The sequence below is a fragment of the Prionailurus viverrinus genome, chromosome X (assembly GCF_022837055.1).
Source record: "Prionailurus viverrinus isolate Anna chromosome X, UM_Priviv_1.0, whole genome shotgun sequence".
Taxonomy (NCBI): Eukaryota; Metazoa; Chordata; class Mammalia; order Carnivora; family Felidae; genus Prionailurus; species Prionailurus viverrinus.
Genome location: NC_062579.1, coordinates 37,018,269 through 37,041,830, shown reverse-complemented (window position 1 = coordinate 37,041,830; position 23,562 = coordinate 37,018,269). Strand labels below are relative to the sequence as shown.

General features: G+C 44.8%; 1 non-coding gene across 1 annotated transcript; it reads right to left on the bottom strand.

The window, feature by feature from the left end:
• Positions 1-823: 823 nt before the first annotated feature.
• On the bottom strand, positions 824-896 carry TRNAE-CUC (transfer RNA glutamic acid (anticodon CUC)). The gene has a single exon. It is a non-coding gene; the product is annotated as a tRNA-Glu (tRNA).
• Positions 897-23,562: the final 22,666 nt, after the last annotated feature.

Sequence of the window (23,562 nt, the reverse complement as noted above, 5' to 3'; positions counted from 1 at the left end):
AGAGCATGTGACTCTTGATCTCGGGTAAGTGGGTTCGAGCCCCAAGCTGGGGGTAGAGTTTACTTACAAAAAGAAAGTGCTGTCCAATAGAAATAAAATGCGGGGGGCCGGGTGCTCAGTCCGTTAAGCGTCCGACTTCAGCTCGGGTCAAGATCTCACAGTTTCTGAGTTCGAGCCCCTCATCGGGTTCACTGCTGTCAGTGAAGAGCCCCCTTTGGATCCTCTGTCTCCTTCTCTGTGCCCCTGCCCCGCTCATGCTCTCTCTCTCTCTCTCTCTCTCTCTCGCAAACATAAATAAACGTTAAAAAAGACATGCAAGTCGCATACGTATTTTAAAATGTTCTAAGAAGCACACTTAAAAAACTAAAAAGGAACAGATAAAAGTAATAATAATAATAATACAGTTTCTTTCTTACAATATATCCACAATACTACCATTTCAATGTGAAATCAATATAAAAATATCAGCGAGCTATTTTATTCTTTTATCATATGAAGTCCTTAAGATCTTTTTTTAATGGAAAGGAGATTATTTTATTTTTTAAATTATTTTTTTGCTTCACACATCTACCATTTTTTAATTTTGATTTCAGTATAATTAATGCACAGTGTTACAAATGGTATACAACACCCAGAGCTCATCACAAGTGCCCTCCTTAGTCCCCATCCCCCCACCCACTTCCCTCCCGTGACCACTAGTTTGTTCTCTATAATTAAGGGTCTGTTTCTGGGTTTCTTTGTCTCTCTCTGGGCTTTTGTCCCCCCCTTTTCTCATTTGTTTTCTTCTTTTTTTAATATATATGTTATTTTTAAGTAATCTCTGCGCCCAACGTGGGGCTTGAACTCACTACCCCGAGATCGAGAGTTACGTGCTCTACCGACTGAGCCACCCAGGCAACCCTGTATGTCATCTTTAAATTTTTTTTTAATGTTTATTTTTGAGAGAGAGAGACAGAGCATGAGCAGGGGAGGAGCAGAGAGAGAGAGGGAGACACAGAATCCGAAGCAGGATCCAGGCTCTGAGCTGTCAGCACAGAGCCCGACAAGGGGCTCGAACTGATCGTGACCTGAGCTGAAGTCGGACGCTTTACTGACTGAGCCGCCCAGGCGCCCCTTAGTGCTGTCTTATATCCGTTTTTGCTGTTTAACACTTTATGCTTCTCTGTCCTCGATCCCGCAGATTTCCTTATCTCTTTCCTCTCTATTGGCCAGCATAGAGAGTTATGTTGAAAGTCTCTCCTCCAGCATTTTGTTTTGTAGAGAACTGTAATTTTGCATGCGGCTTTCCAAATAAAACACACACGCCATGGTTTGTGATCTCCATCTCACAAAGGGAGAGCCAATTAGGTTGCCTCTGGCCCCAACAGCCAGCCACTCAGTAGACCCCGGAGAAAACTTGAAAAGGGAGATGCATTTCTCTTTAGGCTTGAGGCACCCAGTTCTCCAGCTGCTAGGAGTGTTGGCTGTTGTCGACTCACAGCTGAGTCTCTCCCCGGAGCTCCCCTCAGCTGATGGCGGCTGCCTCCCCAAAGACGCACACCCTCCCCAGGTGTAACCCACATCTAATGATTGGGCGGAAGTGGGGAGGGGGGAGGTGAAGAGGGTTTATATAAAGGCCTTCGTTCATGGCCGCTCTGAAAGGCCCTCCCAGGATCAGCGGAGAACTGCCGTCGTGACTAGAGATGCTGTTCAACGTCTCCCTCTGTCCAATCCTGCTTCTCTTGCTGTCTCACAGGGCTTGTTCCTAGAGCTTTCCCCACTAAACCTACTGCGCACAGATCTGAGTCTCCAAACGTTTTCTGGAGAACCCAATCCATGACCGGAGGGGACTTGACCAACATCTCTATGTTTCGGTGTGCTGATTTAACTAAAGTTGTGCAAAGTTAGAGGGCAATCCCCCAAAGCACCCTCCCTTCTTCTTTTTTTAAATTTTTGATGTTTGTTTACTTTTGAGAGAGAGAGTGAGACAGAGCATGAGCAGGGGAGGGGCAGAGGGAGAGGGAGACAGAGAATGCGAAGCAGGATCCAGGCTCCGAGCTGTCAGAGCTGTTGATGTGGAGCTCGAACTCATGAACTGTGAGATCGTGACCTGCGCCGAAGTCCGACGCTTAACAGACTGAGCCACCCAGCCTCCCCTGAGCACCCTCACTTCTGAACTGCAAGTTCAAGGCTCACCGAGACCATCCTCACTTCTGACACCAACTTCAAGGTCAAGGGTCTCCAAGGCTACCTTCAGTTTTGATGATTGGCTAATAGGACTCACAGAACTCACGGAAGGCTGTTGACACTCACAGTTTATGACAGTGAAAGGATAAAAATGAAAATAAGGCAAAGAAGGAGACACAACCTGCAGTGTTCAGGAAAGTTCTCCATGTGGAGCTTCTGGCTGTCCTCTCCCAGTGGAGTTGTAGCATCCCAGGAATGCTAGCTCTCCTGGTAACCATGTGTGACAATACACAAAGAATTTTGCCAACCAGGGAAGCTTACCTGAGCTTTTGTGTTCAGAGTTTTTATTGGAGCTCAGCCATGTAGATCTGGTTTCCCACCCATGTAGCTGACCCCAGTCCTCAGCTCCTTCCTCTCTAGGCCAACTAATGCTGCATGACCAAAGCCCCTACCCTCAATCACATTGTTAGACTATCTCTGTGACCCCAGACCCCCATATAAACAAAGACACTTATATAAGGCAAGACATTCCAGGGGCTTAGAAATAACTTCCCGGGAGCACAGGGCAAAGGCCAGACTCCCTGGGGGAGATTAAATTCTTTTCTAGACAAGTTGTAAGGCAACATTTGACGGGAAAATAAAGTTTTAAATTCCATAAGGATAGAAAGATGATGATAGATAGATAAATAGATAGATAATTATACATAGAGATTCATCTGGAAATACCTGTCCTAATGTAAAGGAAATTATTACAGATATTGTCTAATGGGCAGGCTCCCATTGTTTCATTATTAATGTTTTATAAATCTGACCATTATGAGGATAAAGCTAACTGAATTTGAGTTGGACTTTGAAAGAAGCAATGGCTTCCTCTTCCTCCTCTTCCGCTGGACGTTAAACAAGTTTTGCTTAGAGAGGGAATGGGTTTTCAGGAAAACAAGAAGTGCATTTCTGCCTTATTAAGATACATTCATCAACTTTCATTCACTTGTTATGGAAACCCTTACCCCCCGACTCCATTGTGTATCTGAGTTATGTGTCCACCTCAGATCGGATTCAGCATCAAATAATACAGTTAGACACACAGACACGAGAGAGGCAAAGATTCTGGACGTATCACAGGAGGCCCAGACCACGGGGCCCATACCCTCCTCACCATCTACCCTACGACCTTTCATACCATGAGTAAGATATGCGCAGTAACCGGCGAAAGCAGCCCTCATATTTATGATGTCTAAAAACAACAATACAAACCCTGAAGTCACCATGGAAACTGCCTCCCACTAGCATTTGCCTTCCAGAGATTTTTAGAAGCATTTATCCACAACAAATCAGCAGAGAAGAAAATTTGAGACAGATGATCCTAATTACGAATGCCTATGCTTACTAGAAGGAGAGTTACCGAGAAATAGAAAAGAAGAAGGGGTCTTTAATCCAAACTTCATTAAACATTTATTTTAAGAAGCCTTAACTTACCTGCCTCCCAGAAAAAATCCTCTAAAGGAGCCCTTGAGACACAGCTTTTATAAGTGCTTGGTTTTACATACTTCATAACTATCTATAGTTTAAAAAAAATATTTTCTAATGTCTATTTATTTTTGAGAAAGAGAGCGAGAGAGCAAGGGAGGAACAGAGAGAGAGAGGAAGACACACAATCGGAAGCAGGCTCCAGGCTCTGAGCTGTCAGCACAGAGCCCCATGTGGGGCTCGAACTCCCAGACCATGAGATCATGACCTGAGCCAAAGTCAGACGCTTAACCGACTGAGCCACCCAGGCGCCCCGTAAATCTTTATATTTTAAAGTCACATGTATTTTTGTGTTTTCTTTTTGAAATTTGTCTTAATGATAAATTTGAGATATTTTAGGAAGCAAAATAGGTTGTCAGAAACAGCCAATTCACAACTTTTATCCTTAGAAAATACAAACGTAACATAACAGATTTCACTTCAGTCACGAATCAAGAAGACTGGTATATTTCAAGTCAGTCTCCTAAAGGGTGCCAGCTTCTGGAAGGGAGGTTATGGGGAAGCTTAAGAAAGAAAATGTTTGCTAGGGCGCCTGGGTAACTCCATCGGTTGAGCGTCTGACTTCCGCTCAGGTCACGATCTCACGGTTCATGGGTTTGAGTCCCGAATCGGGCTCAGAACCTGGAGCCTGCTTTGGATTGTGTCTCCCTCTCTCTCTCTCTGCTCCTCCCTCACTCACACTCTGTCTCTCTGTCTCTCAAAAATAAACATGAAAGAAGAAAGAAAGAAAGAAAGAAAGAGAAGGAAAGAAAGAGAGAAAGAAAGAAAGGGTTTACTGAAGTTGCTATGTCAAAGCTGGGGATCAGTCTTGTTTGCAAAGTCTCAAAAATAAGGATAATTCCACGGAAGGCAGACATAAGATTTAGATAAAACTTCAAACTTTCAGTAGCCAATATCGCTTACAGAGATCTCAGTTTATATCACAAGTTGAAGTTAGGTGCCATTTCCACCCAGATTTTTCAGTTTCTCCAACAGAACTCAATCTCTTCATCTTTCATGTTCCTAAAGCACATTGTGCCTCTCTTAAGCCACTTAATAATATTCATGGGGCGCCTGGGTGGCTCAGTCGGTTGAGCGTCCGACTTCGGCTCAGGTCATGATCTCGAGGTCCGTGAGTTCGAGCCCCGCATCGGGCTCGGGGCTGACGGCTCAGAGCCCGGAGCCTGTTTCGGATTCTGTGTCTCCCTCTTTCTTTCTCCTCCCCCGCTCATGCTCTGTCTCTCTCTTCTCAAAAATAAATAAACCTCAAAAAAAATAAAAAAAAATAATATTCTACCTTATGTTTTGGTTATTTTTGTACCTCTCTCTGGGACGAAACCCCTTTGAAAATAGAGAATACTTCTTCTATATCTTTGTTACCACAGAGCCCCTAGCACAATTCCTCGTATGCTGTGGGAGCTTACACATGTTTATGAAATGAATTAAGAAAGCTCAGCTCTAATTAGCACAAGATTAAGCCTAGGATATTGTGTTCACAGAGAGGCTTTTTTTTTTTTTTTAATCAAATGTCCCCCCGACAAAATAACCAGAAAGTGATCTCCTTCGTAGGAGAACTCACTGAGGAACTTGGCAATTTGCTGTTTTTCTCAAGAAAAATCTTTTCCAGGTCGTAGCTGGGTTCTGAAAATGTAACAGCCCACAAACTGGCCACCGACTGACTTCCCCTGGATGATCGGCACGAGGCTACATATCGCAGCAGTGACTCAAACAGCCGGGAGAAGAAAACGTAGAACAAATGCGAATTTTTCAGCTCAGTAAACATTTGCTGATTACGTCTTTCTGTACAGATCGCTGAGTTAGGGGCTGTCCTCCGGAGGAAACCAAGATATATCCAGTAATCACTGCTACCCATTAAGCACCAGGTAGAGGCCATGGACCTTCTTATCCACTTCCTATAGCAACCCGTAACGTAGATACCATTACCCACGCCCGTATCAACAGGACGATGAAGGCTCAGGGAAGTCAGGTAACTTTACCAAGGTTACATAGCCAGGAAGTGAGAGAATCAGGATTTCAATCCTCATCTGACTCCAGAATCCATGTTATTCCCATGAACCAGAGTCCTTTTTGGTTTTTTTAAAGAGTGCTGAGTCGCTTTTATTCTGATGTACGTAATTATAGAGGCTAAATGACGTAATATCGATGATAAAAGAATACGTTCTCTGGTCATTTGTGAGATGTCTTTTTTTTTTTAATGTTTATTTATTTTTGAGAGAGAGAGAGACAGAGTGCAAGTGGGGGAGGGGCAGAGAGAGAGAGAGAGAGAGAGAGAGTGGGAGACACAGAATCCGAAGCAGGCTCCGGGCTCTGAGCTGTCAGCACAGAGCCCGATGCGGGGCTCGAACCCACAAAACGTGAGATCGTGACCTGCCTGAGCCGAAATCAAGAGTCTGAAGCTGAACAGAGTGAGCCACCCAGGTGCCCCTCTGGTCATTTATGAATTTAACTTTTGTCCTCAACTAGGTTATCAGCTCCCAAAGGGCAGGGACCGTAGCATAATTCAGTAACTTTCCTCAAAGCGCCTGGCTATTGTGCTGAACACATAAAAGCTCCTCTCTATACACTAGTGGTTTGATCAATTTTCCCTCGGCCCTTAGGAGCAGGAGCCGGACGATATTTGGCCTCCCTGGGTGGAAGAGGAAAGAAAAATGAGTATAGCACGACAATAGCTAGTTGGCTGCTCACTCCTATTTGCTATATATTACCTCGCTTAATTCTCAAAACCCTACAAAATAGGTGAGCATCCCCATGTTGCAAATGAGAAAGTTCAAGCTTAGAAAAATTAAGTAAATGGCCCAAGGTTACAGAACCAGAATTTGACGAAGCGATTATTTAAATGTGGTTCTGTCTGAGCCAGAGTTCCCGCTCTCAACGCTTTCACCGTCACTTCTGTTCTAAGACCCCATAGATCTGAAGATACATCCTTGATGTACTAAACGTTTTTCAAGGACATGGAGGGTACTACCACATTAAATGAATAGGCTGGGTGAAAAACGTGTCTCAATTTCAGAACGGGAAAATGGGTGTCTTAAGCAGCAAGGAAATGAGGTACCTCATATTTGCGACACGTTTTAGAGTTTCCTTTGAAATGCCGATGACAAAAAAACACCAAGCGACCTTCCGCAGTGTAGTGTTAATGAAAAGGTTCAAACTGTTCTGAAACTTTGGTTTTTAATGAGCTGTTATAGCGCCGACATAGAGGGGCTGTATTTTCAAAGAACGCTTTCAAGAAACACTGTGAAAATAGCTCTCCTACTCAGTCTTCTATAGAAGCTTCCCCACACTCTCCACTCCCTTATCACTCATCCCAGGATGGACCCTAATTGCCTCTGCCCCGGCCTACAACCCCAGGCCAGCCCAGAGGAACCCTGCCTTTGACTTTGGTTCAGAATCCTGGTGGGATCCACAAGACTGTGGGAATGGAGTAGAGATTCCCCACACTCTTGTTATTTTCAGGATACTATCTGCATTCCCTCGACAGAAAGAAAGAAAGAAAGAAAGAAAGAAATCTTGGGGCACCTGGGTGGCTCAGTAAGTTGGGCATTTGGCTCAGGTCATGATGGCGGCATTCGTGGGTTCAAGCCCTGCATCAGACTCTGTGTTGACTGTGGAACCTGCTTGGGATTCTCTCTCTCCCTCTCTCTCTCTGTTCCTCCCCTGCTCTCTCTCTCTCTCCCTCTGTCTCTCAAAAATAAACAGTGGGGAACACCTGGGTGGCTCAGTTGGTTGAGCATCCGACTTCAGCTCAGGTCATGATCTCACAGTTCGTGAGTTCGAGCCCCACATCAGGCTGGCTGCTGTCAGCGCGGGGCCTGCTTGGGACCCTCTGTCCCCCGCCCCGCCCCCACCCCTCCGCTGCTCATGCTCTCTCTCTCAAAACTAAACATTTTAAAACAAACAGACAAACAAACATTTTTTTAAAAAGAAGAAATCCTATCCCTTGGGGTCCTTGGAAATTTTGAAATTTGTCAGACCTCAAGTTCCCCTCAGCTGTGAATTGAAATACAAACAGATCTGTGTGAATGGGGTTACCAGATGCCATGCACAGAAATCTCGGGTCTCTAAGAATGGTGTGAGCGGGAAAGGTCCAGCAGGGAATCGTTCTGATTCCCTCCTGCATTTAAATGCATTTGACTACAGGGGCGCCTGGGTGGCTCAGTGGTTAAGCGTCCGACTTCAGCTCAGGTCACGATCTCGCGGTCCGTGAGTTCGAGCCCCGCGTCAGGCTCTGGGCTGATGGCTCGGAGCCTGGAGCCTGCTTCCGATTCTGTGTCTCCCTCTCTCTCTGCCCCTCCCCCGTTCGTGCTCTGTCTCTCTCTGTCTCAAAAATAAATAAATGTTAAAAAAATTAAAATAAATAAAATAAATAAAATAAATGCATTTGACGACAAAGAAAATAGTTTAAAGTACCAACGAGACAATTTGGCCTCTCTTAAATAAGGAGAATCATTCTCTGGTAAAACCCACCATGGCACAACAATTTACAATTGGCTTGAGAGCTTCCCCGCCTTCTACGGCAACCACCACGAGGACAAATTTTCTGAGCTCCGTTTTTTTTCTAATTTGCTTAAGGGCAACAGCAAATAGTATCTCCCTGGGCTGCTTAGAACTAACGCCATCCTCTTGCCCTGGACCCTTCCTTGCCTTGCGAATTGAGGTTTGCAATTATGGGATTTACAGCTCCCCATTCATTAGCACTCATTATTTTAAGGTCCTCGTGAATTACTCAACCTCAAATTTTCTGTCCTCCACGTAATCCAAGTAGACCCCTTGCCTCTTATCCATACCCAGATCTGCCAGATTTCTCGTCTTGGATGCAATTGTTCCAAAGCTTAGATCGCTTCCAGTCAAAGGAACTTTTTTCCTACTCATGAAATACGTACATAATCCCATGATCACGCAGAATATTGGGCCTGTGAAAAACTCACTCCATGTAGGGAAATTTTTTTCAGTGTTTATTTATTTGGAGAGAGAGAGAGCGCGCGCGCACGCCTGTGCCCGAGCATGGGGGGAGGGGCAGGGAGAGAGGGAGAGAGAGAGAATCCCAAGCAGGCTCCGCACCGTCAGCGCCGGGCCCAAGTGGGGCTCCAACTCATGAACCCGGAGCCCATGACCTGAGCTGAAATCAAGAGCCCGCCGCTTAACCGACAGAGCCACCCAGGCGCCCGGATGTAGGGAAAATTTATCCCTGCTGCAAGTCAGCGTCTGGGCTGCGTGACGAGGAAGTGATACTTGGCACCAGAAGGCAGAAGAGAGACTGAGAACACTTAAGACTGTTACAGGGAAAGAAAGAAGGGAAAAGGAAAATCGGCAAACAGGTCGGCTTGTGGCGTGAAGGCATAAAGACCTTGGTGAATCCTTTCTCCAAAGAGCCGGCGTTGAACCCGAGGGCCCCAAACAACCATTTTTAGAGCTTCAGATTGATTGGCCAAAGATAGAGTCTGTGGCTTTTGTTCCTGGGTCTACTGACTTACCCTGCTCTCCGTTTCACGGGTAAGAAGTAACTTTTACCAGCATGAGCTGCGGGCCATGCAAACTAGTGGGTCGGCGGCCGGGGGGGAGGGGGGGAAAAGACTCAATTTCGGGTGAATGTGGTTTAATTAGGGCTCAGTCAGCTACAAGTAACACATCTGATAGGAACCGAGTGAAAATGCACAGCACTCCGAGGTCGCTGAGCTCGCTGGGTGAACAGAAAAAAACAAACCGAAATTTTAACAGGAAGGTCCTGCCAATGGCAGAACCATGAAGGGGCTGAGATAAGACCCCCTCGTGTCTTGAGAGCGGAGAAACTACACACTGGCGTGGAAGAAACCCAGGAGAGGTTTCTAGCAAAGGGTGAAAGCTAAGGGAGAATTGGGGAGCCGCCTGCGTGGCTCAGTCGGTTAAGCGACCGACGGTCAGCTCAGGTCACGATCTCACAGCTCGTGGGTTCAAGCCCCGCGTCGGGCTCTGTGCCCACAGCTCGGAGCCTGGAGCCCTGCTTCGGATTCTGTGTCTCCCTCTCTCTCCGCCCCTCCCTGCGTGCTCTGTCTCTCTCTCTCTCTCAAAAATACTTCAACATTAAAAATATCCAGTGCAAAGAACAGAGAGAAAAATGCTTGAGACAAATTAACAAAGTCTCAGAAATAGTAAATGAAGTTGCTGTTGAGGTTGAAAGGAAATGACACAAGACTTTAACTCAAATTTACAAAAAGGAACGAAGAATACTGGGAATGGATACAGGTGCATCTATAAAAGACTGCAGCTATTTGTGTGTGTGTGTATCTCACTTTTTTATTGTTTCTGTATTCTTTTTATTTCTTCTTTCTGTATTCTTTTTTCAACGTTTTTTTTTGTTTGTTTGTTTTGTTTTTTATTTTTATTTTTGGGACAGAGAGAGACAGAGCATGAACAGGGGAGGGGCAGAGAGAGAGGGAGACACAGAATCGGAAACAGGCTCCAGGCTCCGAGCCATCAGCCCAGAGCCCGACGCGGGGCTCGAACTCACGGACCGCGGGATCGTGACCTGGCTGAAGTCGGACGCTTAACCGACTGCGCCACCCAGGCGCCCCTCTTCTTTCTGTATTCTTTGTCATTTCTTTTTTCTTCATTATTTGAGAAACATGCGGTTCTTCACAGAAATAATTATAACACGTATTATTGGGTATATAGCATCTAGGTATTACATACATGTATATAATATATGTGAGGACAAAAAGAGCAAAAGTGGGAGAAGGAAAATACACTGGAGAAAAGTTGCTACATTTGACTAGATTTAAGTTGGTATTAGTCTGAAATGGATTGTTTAGTTAAGGATGCACACTTTTGTAAGAAAGTTTATTTTTTTCTTTTGAGAGAGAGAGAGCGCGCGCACGAGAGTGTGTGCGAGATCATGACCTGAACCAAAATCATGAGTCGGACGCTTAAGTGACCGAGCCACCCGGGGGCCCCGTACATCTTTTCAAAACAGTGTTTTTGTTTTCTCAGGGCAATTCCCCAGTAGTGGAATTATATAGTGTAGTGGAATATATACTGTTTTCCATAGTAGTAGATATTTTGGATATTAGCTCTTTTTTGGATATATCATTTGCAAATATCTCCTCCCATTCAATAGGTTGCCTTTTTGTTTTGTTGATGGTTTCCTTGGATGTGAAAAGCTTTTTGTTTTGATGTAGTCCCAATTATTTTTTTTTTTTTGCTTTTTGTTTCCCTTGCCTGAGGAGACATATCCATAAATATGTTGCTAAGGGTGATGTCCAAGAGATTACGGCATACATTTTCCTTTAGAAGCTTTATGGTTTCAAGACTCACACTTAGGTCTTTAATCAATTTTGATTTGGGGAAATTTGCACATCTCAATAACAAGAGACAAACGACCCAATACAAATAGGGGACAGATGTGACACTTTCACCAAAGATTATATACAGATTTCTAATACGTGCGTGAAAACTTGGTCAACATTATTGGTCGTTGAGGCAACACGAATTAAAATCATAAGATACCACCTCGCCCCGACTAGCATGGCTATGATAAAAAAAGACTGACAATCCAAAGTGTTGAGAGGCTGTGGAGAGACTCCTATCTCTCATACGTTACTGACGAGAACATAAAACGATACGACCACATCGGAAAAACAGTTCGACATCTTCTTAAACAGTTATACGTACAGTTTCCATATAACCTTGCAATTCCATTCCCAGGTATCTACTCAAGAGAAATGAGAGCACATGTCCACATGAAGACATGCATGCAGGTGTTCACAGCGCGTTGTTCGCAAGCTCAAAACCGGAAGCAACTCGAATGTCCAGCCACTGGTGAATGGATAAACCTAACGTGATATAGCCACACAGCGGTACACTACTCAGCAATAAAAGGGAATACACTAGAAGAACTACGGATAAGTGCGAGAATGTGGGTGAACCTCAAAAACATTATGATAAATAGTAGAAGCCAGACACAAAAGAGTACCTCTGCTACGATTGCCTCCATACGAAATTTCTAGAAAAGGTACAGCTCTAGAGACAAAAGGCAGATGAGGGCTTCCTGTGTTGGTGATGGGCTGAAAATGTGCACTAGAGAACATTTGGGGATGATGGAATTGTTCTAAGATTGGATTATAATGATCTGTGTACCACTGAATACGTTTAGTATAAAATGCATTGGGTATATTGTATGTATGGAGATCGATCATACCTCAATAAAACTGTTGAAGAAGCTTCAGAACAATATGGAAAGCAGTCAGACAACGGTACGTAGTCCATGGAAAATCTGCACAGCTCAAAGACTATGGAAGAGGGGAAACCACAAGTTTGGCTTGAGGATAGTGTGAAATGGGCCGGGAGTTAGTCCTTCATTGAGAAGAATGGGGCAGGGCACTCAATCATAGGCAACCCAGTACGTATTCAGAGTTGAAAACCTCCAGCTTCTTACTTGGAGTGACTCCATATCTTATAGGCGTTGTTATTTCTTTCCTTCATTGTTAACGTGGATTTTTAGGGACCATAATAAGCATATCTAAAGTCATATAGTTTGGGGCACCTGATTGGCTCAGTCGGTTGAGCATCTGACTTCGGCTCAAGTCATGATCTCACAGTCCGGGAGTTCGAGCCCCGCATCGGGCTCTGTGCTGAGCGTTCAGAGCCTGGAGGCTGCTTCGGATTCTGGGTCTCCCTCTCTCTCTGCCCCTCCCCAACTCGTGCTCTGTCTCTCTCTCTCAAAAATAAATAAAAAACATTAAAAAAAAGAAAAGAAATGGAGAGTTCGCCTTTGAGGAACAAGATACAACCAAGTAACCTGAAAGAAAAAAAATGTATGCACATTTAAAAGAGTTAAGGGGCGCCTGGGTGGCCCAGTCAGTTAAGTGTCTGACTTCGTCTCAGGTCACGATCTCAATGGTTTGTGAGTTTGAGCCCCGCATTGGGCTCCGTGCTGACAATGCAGAGCCTGCTTCGGATCCTCTGTCTCCCCCCCACCCCCCGCCTCTCCCTGCACCTCTCAAAAAAAAAAAAAAAACATTAAAAAAATAGCTTAAAGAATGGAGATATGGGGTGCCTGACTGTTTCAGTCGGAAAAGCATATGATTCTTGATATTGGGGTTGGGAGTATGAACCCCACATTGGGTTAGAGATTACTTAAATCAAAAAAATATAAATATATATTCAAAGATATATATATATGTATATATATATATGTACATATATATATATATCTTAAAGAATGGAGGTAATAATAGAATTAATAAAAGACATTATGGAAAACAGAAACCAACAGAAATGATAGAAATTAGAAATAAGCAATTAAAATTCTCAAGTAGTAGGCTAATAGGAAACCAAATTTAAAAGAAATCATAGTAAATAGAAAGATCCATACCCCGAACGCAGTACAGAGAAATAAGATATATGTTCAACAAAATAGGTGCAGAAAATGATTCAATTCAAATAAAACCTACGCTTTGTTTAAAAAAAAAAAACAAAAAACAAAACCAAAAACGCGACCTCCACAACAACCAGGTAAAGAAGGCAACGGCCTTAACCTGACAAAGAATATGGAAATCTACCAAAAATCTATACCAACCATTTTAGTTCATGGCTAAACTTTGGACGTTCTGTAACTCAAGACACAGATTCTAAAGTTTACGTAAAAGAGTAAACCTCTAACGAAGATTGAAGACATTTCTGGAAAAAAATGCAGAAATTAAAGTGAGGATCAGGGGAGGAATATCAGCCATTACTTCTTATATTCATATTATACTGATGTGTCTAGAGAAGGCAGTAAGACAAGAGAAAATCGAAAATGGAGAAGAGAATTTTGCTGTTACTGGCAGGCAGGATTATCTATACAATAGGCAAAAATTGCCGGTCGTAAGATCAACATGACAATAATAAGGAAACGCCTATGTGTCCGCAATAGCAAATCGGATAAGACACTAGAAAAAAAAAATCTCATTTACGGTAACAACACTATACCCTCACTAGGAATCATCGCAACAAATGTTGTGCAGACTTTTGTGTGGAAATATATCAAACATTATTGCAAGATGGTAAAAAAAAAAAAGACCTAGATTGCTGGAGAGGTATTATGCCTGTTCAAGTATGGGAAGATTCAATATTTTTGTTAAGTTTATTTATTTATTTTGGGAGAGAGAGAGAGAGAACCAGCAAGGGAGGGGCAGAGAGAGAAAGAGAGACAATGCCAAGAGCTGAAATCAAGAGTGGGATGCTCAACGGTCTGAGCCACCCAGATGCCCCAGGAAGATTCAATCGCTTAAGGTTGTTAGTTTTTACCAAGTTAGTCTTTAACACAATTAATTTTTTTTTAATGTTTATTTATTTTTGAGAGAGACGGAGACAGAATGCGAGTGGGTTAGGGGCAGAGAGCAAGGGAGACCCAGAATCCGAAGCAGGCTCCAGGCTCTGAGCTATCAGCACAGAGCACGACGCGGGGCTCGAACTCATGGACTGTGAGCTCATGACCTGAGCCGAAGTCAGACGCTCAACTGACTGAGCCACCCAGGCGCCCCCCTGTCTTTAACACAATGTTAAACAAAATCCTACCACAATGTTTTATGTAATTTAACACACTGATTCTAAGTTTTATACAAAAGAGTAAAACTCTAATGAAAATTCAAGACATTTCTGAAAAAAAAAATATGGGGAGAGGACACTTCCTCTGGCAGATATAAAGAATTATATAAAGCTATAGTGATTAAAACAAAGTCGTGTTAGTATGAGAATAAATAAATAGATCATTAGACTAGAATAGAGACCCCTCAAACAGACCAGATATTTGAGAATTAGTATCGCCTTACAAATCAAAGGGAAAATTCTTTTTTTTTTTTTTAAATTTTTTTCAACGTTTATTTATTTTTGGGACAGAGAGAGATAGAGCATGAACGGGGGAGGGGCAGAGAGAGAGGGAGACACAGAATCGGAAACAGGCTCCAGGCTCTGAGCCATCAGCCCAGAGCCCGACGCGGGGCTGGAACTCACGGACCGCGAGATCGTGACCTGGCTGAAGTCGGACGCTTAACTGACTGCGCCACCCAGGCGCCCTTCAAAGGGAAAATTCTAAACTATTCAATGGGTACCATCAAAACATTTGGTTATCCATATGTGGAAAATAGATTTTTACCCCATACCATTGACAAAAAGTAAATTTCACATAAATGTACCCAAACTACCAGGAAACGATTTAGAAGAATATCTTCATAAATAGCATTAAAAGTTGAACCGCTTCTTCTGAGAAGAATAGATTTGCAATGCATGTAACTATCGAATGATTGATTGGTACCCAGAATACATAAAGACCTATCATTGAGATTGGTACCTCAATTATAAATAGACAAATCAGGGGAAAAACAGCGGTTAATGACAGGAGCAGGCAATTTACAGAAGAGGGCCCACAACTGGCCAATAAACATATCAAAAAGTTTCAACCTCTCAAGTAATCGGGGAAAATGCAAATAGCAACACAACTTAGCTTCTACTTCGTACCGTCAGATCAATAAAAATAAAGCCACTGAGGGGCGCCTGGGTGGCTCAGTCGGTTGGGCGTCCGACTTCGGCTCAGGTCATGATCTCGCCGTCTGTGGGTTCGAGCCCCACGTCGGGCTCTGCCGACCGCTCAGAGCCTGGAGCCCGTTTCAGATTCTGTGTCTCCCTCTCTCTCTGCCCCTCCCCCGTTCATGCTCTGTCTCTCTCTGTCTCAAAAATAAATAAACGTTAAAAAAACTTTTAAAAATAAAGCCGGTGAATATCAAGTTTTGATGGATGTCTGGCCAGCTAGGAACGCGCAAACACGGTGAATGAGAGTATAAATGAGAGCGGGTGCAACTTGACCTTAAGGTTATGGATCCCAGAGAAACCTTCACCTGTGTCCAAGGAGACACGTGTGTGCTGCCTTGTCGCAGGATTACTGTAATGAATGGTGAAAACGAATAGCAACTTGACGTTTTTGACTTTTGTCAAATTGGGATACCTTCGTATGACGTTTTTGACGTTTGTCAAATTGGGATACCTTCGTATGATGACATACACGGTTGGTATATAAAGGCACGGGCTCTCCTCCAAAAATATGCTGAGATACGTTGAAATAAAAGAGGACGTTGTACAATTGTGTGAATGTATGCTGCCATTTATGGAACCACGTGTATGAATATGCGCGAAACATGCGACGAATATATACCTGATGAAGTCATGAGAATACAGGCTGGAAAGATACCAAGGTGCCAAGTTCAGAATAACGAGCGCGGAAAGGTCAGTGGCAGTGGAGAGAGCACACAGAGAAATCTTCATCTCTGTGTCTCGTGTGTACAAAACAATCTGAAGCAAACGACAAAACTCAATCATGTGTTCTGCATTCGTGATTGTTTGTTGTATTATTCTCTGTACTTTGCCTGTACTTAAAATTTTGTTCCAATAATAAAAGAAACACGTTACATAAGGTGGGCAAGGATTTCCAGAACCACTTATTGGTACTTTCTCATTGAAAGCTCCTCTTCTCCCTCACAGAACTTTGAAATGACCCTACATCTGCTGTGGGGCTATTGCGTGAGTAAGAAGTGCCGTGTATAAAGACCACACAACAAAATGCTGTTTGGATACATGCGCGCAGATACATTTACATGATATGTGATATATATGATGTATATGTGATAAACATACCTCTTTTTATCGCCCGAGATACTGGCAGAAGAAACCCTTACCTCAAATTGCTAAGAACTGGGACGCCTGGGTGACTCAGTCGGTTAAGCGTCCGACTCTGACCGAGGTCCTGATCTCGCGGTCCGTGGGTTCGAGCCCCGCGTCGGGCTCTGTGCTGACAGCTCAGGGCCTGGAGCCTGCTATGGATTCTGCGTCTCCCTCTCTCTCTGCCTCACCCCCACTCTCTCTCTCTCTCTCAAAAATAAAGAAATGTGTAAAAAAAAAATTAAAACAAAAATAAAATAAAATTGCTAAGAACTGAAGAAGTACCCAAAGGAAAACTCTCCATAGTACTATGTGAGGCGCCTACGTCAGGGCAGAGAGCCACGACAACAGAGGATCATTCGGAGGCCCCGGAGACAGATGGAGAGAAGAGGTAGGCCACCTCACCCTGGGCGGAGGGTCCAACAGGTAAGGTCTCTAATTCAGGTTTCTGATCACCCCTGATAGAGCAGAGGAAAACTTGGAGCAGGTCCCCGAAAAGGAGCAGCTTCACAAATCTCTTTCCACCCCAGAGCTCCATGAAGGATCCACCCCCGTGAGCCTAGCTGTCCCGGGGAGGTGCGGTCACGCATGGGCGACTTCATTCTCCAACTCAAGGCAACAGATAGAGAAGTCCTGGGCCTGCCTCTGCCTCTCTTCCTCTGGACAAGAGTGTGGTTTGCTCAGAGTTAAAAGTACACGTCCTATGAAAACGCTTTTCCTTCCCTGTGCAAAGCAATGGTGCTGGCCCATGAGCAGTAGGGGTAAACACTAAGCTGCTCTCCAGTAATGGTGGACTGAGTTGACGCTGGGCCATGGGTGCCATGGGAGCCTTTCCATTGCTCCTTCTTTCACATGCTCACCGGTAAGCACGTGTCCCCCAGGAAGGGCTAAGATTGTTCCTGGGCCGGGGAGAAAATGTTGGCGTCCTTCTCAGGTATCTGCCCCAGGGGCGGCTTGAAGTAGGTGGCGGCGTATGTGTGCAATTTTTTTGTACTTTTTTTTAAATGTGTATTTGCTTTTGAGAGAGAGGGAGAGAGAGACAGCAAGCGGGGGAGGGGCAGAGAGAGAGGGAGACAGAGGATCGGAAGCGGGCTCCGAGCTCAACAGCAGAAGCCCGGATGCGGGGCTCGAACTCGCAAACTGGAGATCACCACCGGAGCTGAAGTCGGATGCTTAACCGAGTGAGCCACCCGGGTGCCCCCCAAATGCCAGATTTTAAGATACACTGCACAAATCTATAATCATGAAAGAAGCATTGTACTGGCACATACAGAGACACGTCGATTTTCTTTTTACTTATTTATTTATTTATTTAAAAAATTTTTAAAGGTTTGTTTATTTTTTGAGAGACAGAGAGACAGAGCGCGAGCGGGAGAGGGGCAGAGAGAGAGAGGGAGACAGAGAATCCGAAGCAAGGCTCCAGGCTCCGAGCTGTCAGCACAGAGCCCGACGCGGGGCTCGAACTCGTGAATCCCCGAGATCGTGACCTGAGCTGAAGTCGGACGCCCCAGCAACCGAGCCACCCAGGTGCCCCCGTTTCTTGTAAATGATCGATCTGATTTACAAAGATACCCACCGAGTGGAACGCGCACATTACCCGTGTGTGGTCCTGCGACACTAACCTCCCGTTTCTCCTCCTCGAGGGGACTTGCGGCTTTACATCTAATCGCAGAGCTCTCGATCCTGAAGGTGGTTTCAGCAGCCACACGGAAGGAGACAAATGTCTTTGCTCAAAGTATCGCACTAGGACTTGCACGTGGGTGGAATCCCGTGGGATGCTGACAGTTTGTGGGAATTTTCTGTGGAAGGAACTGGGTTAATAAGGTCACCGTTTTTCTTTTTTTGGCGTAAGCATTATTCTACAGTGCCTGTGGAGAAAAATCTTGTTTCCAGAGCTTGCCTTCAGTAGCTCCATAAAAGAAATCGTTGTGACAGCGCATGTCAAGAAGAGTCATGCGTGATTTGAGATTCCATAGATCTTTTCCTTCGGAATCATAACAATAATAGCACCGATAAAACATTCAGGGGCACGCGAAACTTTTCTGAAAGCATGTACGCAAGTTGATGTAAATGCCCAAGCAGACACAGATACCTATGGCGCATTCCCATCAATCTCCAACTGGGCCATGAAGAAGAACGTGATGGGAAGCGCAGGGGAGGGGCAGAGAGAGAGGGAGACCCAGACTCCGAAGCGGGCTCCAGGCTCCGAGCTGTCAGTGCGGAGCCCGACGCGGGGCTCGAACTCACGGGACCGTGAGATCATGACCTGAGCCGAAGTCGGACGCTCAACCGAACTGAGCCACCCAGGCGCCCCATTTTTGAGTCCCTTTCTTTTGTTTTAGTCCTGTGCTCCTTCTAGAATGTCTGGTTCCATCTCTGCATGTTGTCTCCGGTCTTCTAGTCTACTTTCAGCAGGGAGCAAAGGACAATATCTCCTTCCTTTCTGAATGACTCTATGTGCTTTGGCTCCTGATCCCCGGACCTCCTTCTGGGAATGCAATCCCATGGTTCCTGTGACCGCCCCCTCCCCCCCAAACGTCCTTCTCCACTTTCTGTCACCAGAGGCAGCCCTGGAAGCTTCTCTCCCTTGCAGGGCTCCCCCAGGCAAGCTACTGGCTGATGCTTTTACTAATAATTACGGTCTCCTGAAAGGCAGGCTTCGCGGGTATTAAAAAAGGTGAGTCTATACCGAGTCCTAGAAGGGTCTAATTTACCTATTCCTTTAGGTCAGAGGCTGGGTGTCCTGCCTCTTTGCTCCCTATCTGGCTAAGTTATTAATATTAGTAAACACCGAGTCAATATAATTCAATATTGATCTCATTATTTGTTGGCGGATAACAGGAGAAGAGAGAAGTGGCAGGACCGCGGGCAAGGGAAACAAAGGGTCCGAGAGGACAGAAATGTGAAAAAATCTGAAAAAGAGAAAGCCAGGGTTGGGGGGAGACGGGTGGGCGTGCCTCAGTAGGCCCTAGATGCTCAGCAAAACAAAAATAAACAAAATCAGGGAAAAAATAAAGTCTGTGCCCCCGTTCTCCAAACTGGTAATGGACAGTTTGTGGGCCATGAAATGTCCCATTGTGTGCCGCTCTATTTTCCCGGGGCGCGCATGGCTTCCCTTATAGGCAGCTCAGCACACCCTTACGGCTTTTTCAGGCCCTCACCGAGCCGCTACCCCCCACCAGAAGCAATTTCCACACTTTACTATGTTCTGTTGGGGAATTCTCGCTACTCTCCACCCCAGAAAAGGTTTCAAGGATCCCGAAAACCTCAGCTCCAGTGACCCGAATAAGGTTTGGAAGGAGCCATGATTCTTCAGAAAAGTCTTCGAATGCTGGGCGGCGGTCGCCGAACGCTACCTTTGTAAATAGCCACCTGCTCGTGGAGCTGTGACAATGTGCGCTGGGGCTGCTGGGAATGATGCTGCTTTTAACCCCGTGCTATGCCAGATACTCCCCGGAGAAAAGTGGACTCCTCTCCCCTTGTGTGTCTGGCCAGGGACACAGTGAAAGACACCTGCACCCCCATCCGCCCCCACCCCCCCCCCCACACACATAAAATTACTTGAGTCTTCAATCAGTTGAGTGACCTACATAAGCATCCCTGAAAGTAATATTTCAGGGTATTTTAGTAAAACCCTTTGTGGAGGCACGAGTGCGCACAGGCACGCGGTCTTGTGGGTGTATGGAAAGTTTTGTGAGTAGATGAAAAGAGAAAAGAATGACTTCTTTATATTGCTGATTCCATACGCGGCTGACCCTGAACAAAAAGGGTTTGAACTGTGTGGGTCCACTTATATACAGATTTTCACACACACACACACACATATATATATATCTATATATATATATCTATATATACGTATATATATATATAGTGTCTTATATACATATATATATTGTGTGTATATGTATATATATGTATATATATGTACAATACAATACTGTAAACATATTTTCTTTATGATTTTCTTTTCTTTTTCTTTTTGTTTTTAAAGATTTTTAAATGTGTATTTATTTATTTATTTTTGAGAGAGAGAGAGAGAGAGAGAGAGCGCCCCCGTGAGCTGCGGAGGGGCGGAGAGAGAGGGAGAGAGAGAGAGAGAGAGAGAGAGAGAGAGAGAGAGAGAATCCTAAGCAGGCTCAGCGCTTGAAACACAGAGCCCAAAGCGCGCCTCAATCCCATGAACTGTGAGATCACCACATGAGCCAAAATCAAGAGTTGGATGTTCAACCAACTGAGCCACCCAGGCGCCCCTAAAGATGTTATCGTTTTAAATCATCTCTACACCCATTGTGGGGCTCAAACTCACAACCTTGAATCAAGAGTCGCGGGCTCTACCAACCGAGCCAGCCAGACGCCCCCTTACGATTTTCTTCATAGCAGTTTCTTTACTCTAGCTTAATTTATTGTGAGAATACAGCATGCGATGCATATAACATACAAAATACGTGCTCATCGATTTTATATTACTGGTAAGGCTTCCTGTCAACAGTAGGCTATTAGCAGTTAAGTTTTTGGAGAGTCAAAGGTTATGTGTGGATTTCTGACCACGCAGGGGGTTGGCGCCCCTAACCCCCACATTGTTCAAAGGTCAACTGCGTATTGTTTGTGAGAGGTTAGCTTTCTAAAATCAATAGAAAAAAAAAGGTAATACTTGCTGTTCATCAGCTGAAGAAAGGTGTTGGGGCAGATTAATGTGACTGCCAATACACTATGTCCCTCAAAGTTAAGTATGGAGCCTTTTTAATGGTTACAAAGAAAGTTCTCTTGGACCCGTAAGGATATGGTTTTGGATTTTCAAGAATATGTTTTTGGATATGATTTGGATTTTCAAGTGTCCTTTGTCCTTGGTTGTCGAGACAATGAATCGATAAACTAAAGTCTCATTTTACGAAACTATCCTTATATTGGGGATTCTCACCAGGAAAGGGTTTGCTTTTGCAACCAGGACCCCGCAAGATGAAGATTACTATTGCAGTAAAGACAGAACGGAAAATTCTTCTTTGTAGCCATCACGTTTTTAATTTTTGGTATCTTATGGCGTTTTGACATCTTGAGGCTTTGCTAATCCTGGAAAGATTAGTGATCCCAGGGATCACTAATACAGAGTCCACAGCCCCCTCAAAGCACACCTTTCACATGCAAATCAACCAATCCCTAGACCCCACCACCAACCACCTGCTTTAGCAAACTCACACCAAGATCTCCCTGTGACCTAAATCACCCCAGGGCTACATACCAGATAGCTGGGGACCTCCCTGTAGCCCACAGCCCGTTAAAATTATCCAAACTAGCCAATCCTAAAGCTTATCTTGCCTTGTCCATTCTTTTGCCCATGGTCTCCCCTCAATCCTTCTGCGTCCCGATGAACCCTGGCCCTTCCCATGTGGCTCTGCCTGATGTGATATGTCCCCTGCACTTGGGAACTACGAGTAGTAAACTCTTCCCTCAAAGACAGTTATCTCGGTGCCCGTCACCTGTGTATAGAGATTTGAATGTGATCTCGAGAACTTCTCCATAATCGTTTTCAACCAAGGGAGTGAAAGTTACGTCCCTTCCCCAAGTGCTTTTGATCCAAGGCGCAACGTGTCACAATTTAATAGGGAGCCTCCCTCAAATTAACGTAATCCTACTTGTTTCTCGCAAACAGAGATGTTTTTCTTTCATTCATGTATGTTTGCATAGATGAATGTTTGAGCTTTTCATCCACATGCAGTGACATCACGGGCTCCTCTCTCTTTGCCAAGTAAACAAATGGCCTCGTACACAAAAGACATAAACATTTCCTAATCATTGTCACCGGCTCGCGTTATTTACCTGGCTTTTAGTACAAAAGCCATCATTTCAAAAGCCTTCAGCAATTTCTCGTGGGGCGTCCGGTTGTCACAATCAGAAGAGCATACGACTCTTGGTCTCGGAGTTGTGAGTTCGAGCCCCGTGGAGATTGCTTACAAATAAAATCTTAAAAAAAAAAAAGAAAGAAAGAAAGAAAAGAAAGAGAAATTTCTCGAAACGGGCTCTGATTTCAGCAGAAGCCTGAGCATGGTGGGGGAGATGGGAACGGACCTATGGTAGGATTGCAAGAAAGAAGTCCTTTGGCTCTGACAGAAATCTACAGTAGCACCTCATAAAAGTCTCTTAACTTCTCAGGCTCTCACCCTCCCCCCCGTTTTATTTTTATTTTATTTTATTTTATTTTATTTTATTTTATTTTATTTTATTTTATTTTTAAGTAATCTCTACACCCAACGTGGGGCTCGAACTCACAATCCCTAGATCAAAAGTCACATGCTCTACGAACTAAGCCAGCCAGGCGCCCCGCCCTCTTCTCATTTTAGATAATGTCTACAGGCCAATGAACCCCTATGGCTCAGAGCTTCTGTGGTATACAAAGAGTTGGATCCCTTACCCTTGCCCCAATCAAGGCTTGGTCAGCTGTGAGGAGGGCACAGCTTTGGCACTGGAATGGGTAGTAGTTGGGGAGGCGTGCAACTATTCCAGAAGCACGGCGGTCTGGGGTGGAAGGACCTGACTATTCATCACCTTACAAGCTCCTTCTCAAGCAACCCACTTGTCATTCAAGAAGATTCTCTGCCCTACCACAGGCTTTCCTTCTGACTTTCCTTCAGCAGGAAGAGCACGGCTTTAATTTCGCACTGCGATGGAGTTAAAGCAGTGGTTCTTGACCTTGGCTTCACATTGGCATCACCCCGGAGAACTTGTAAAAAATAACAATATCTACGTCCCGCCCCCAGAGATTCTGATATTGACCCAGGGTACGGCCAAGGCATTGGGGATTTTCAACACCCCCGCTAGTTTCAAACGCAGCCAGATTCCAGAACCAGTGCAGTGGGGATGTAGTCACAGGTGATTCAAAAGGCTGGCCTCAGATCCCTCTCGAAGATGGATATTAAAACAAAGGAGAAAGGAGGAAAAGAATCGCCTGGGGAGAAGACCAGAGGAGAAGCGAACCGCCGAAGGAGGAAGGACGAGGCAGGTACTGAAGGCAATCTCCACTGTCCTCATAGAGCAGGTTCTGAACAAACTCATCCTGCTGGTTGGTCAGGGATTCTGTGCAGGCAGCTGACTCCCCAGCCTGGCTTCTGGCTTCATGAGAGCTCAGGGGACATGAAAGCTAATCTTGTGCAGAGATGTGTCTGTTTTCCATCTGGCTCTCTGCTATCCTTCCCGAAACACTGCCTG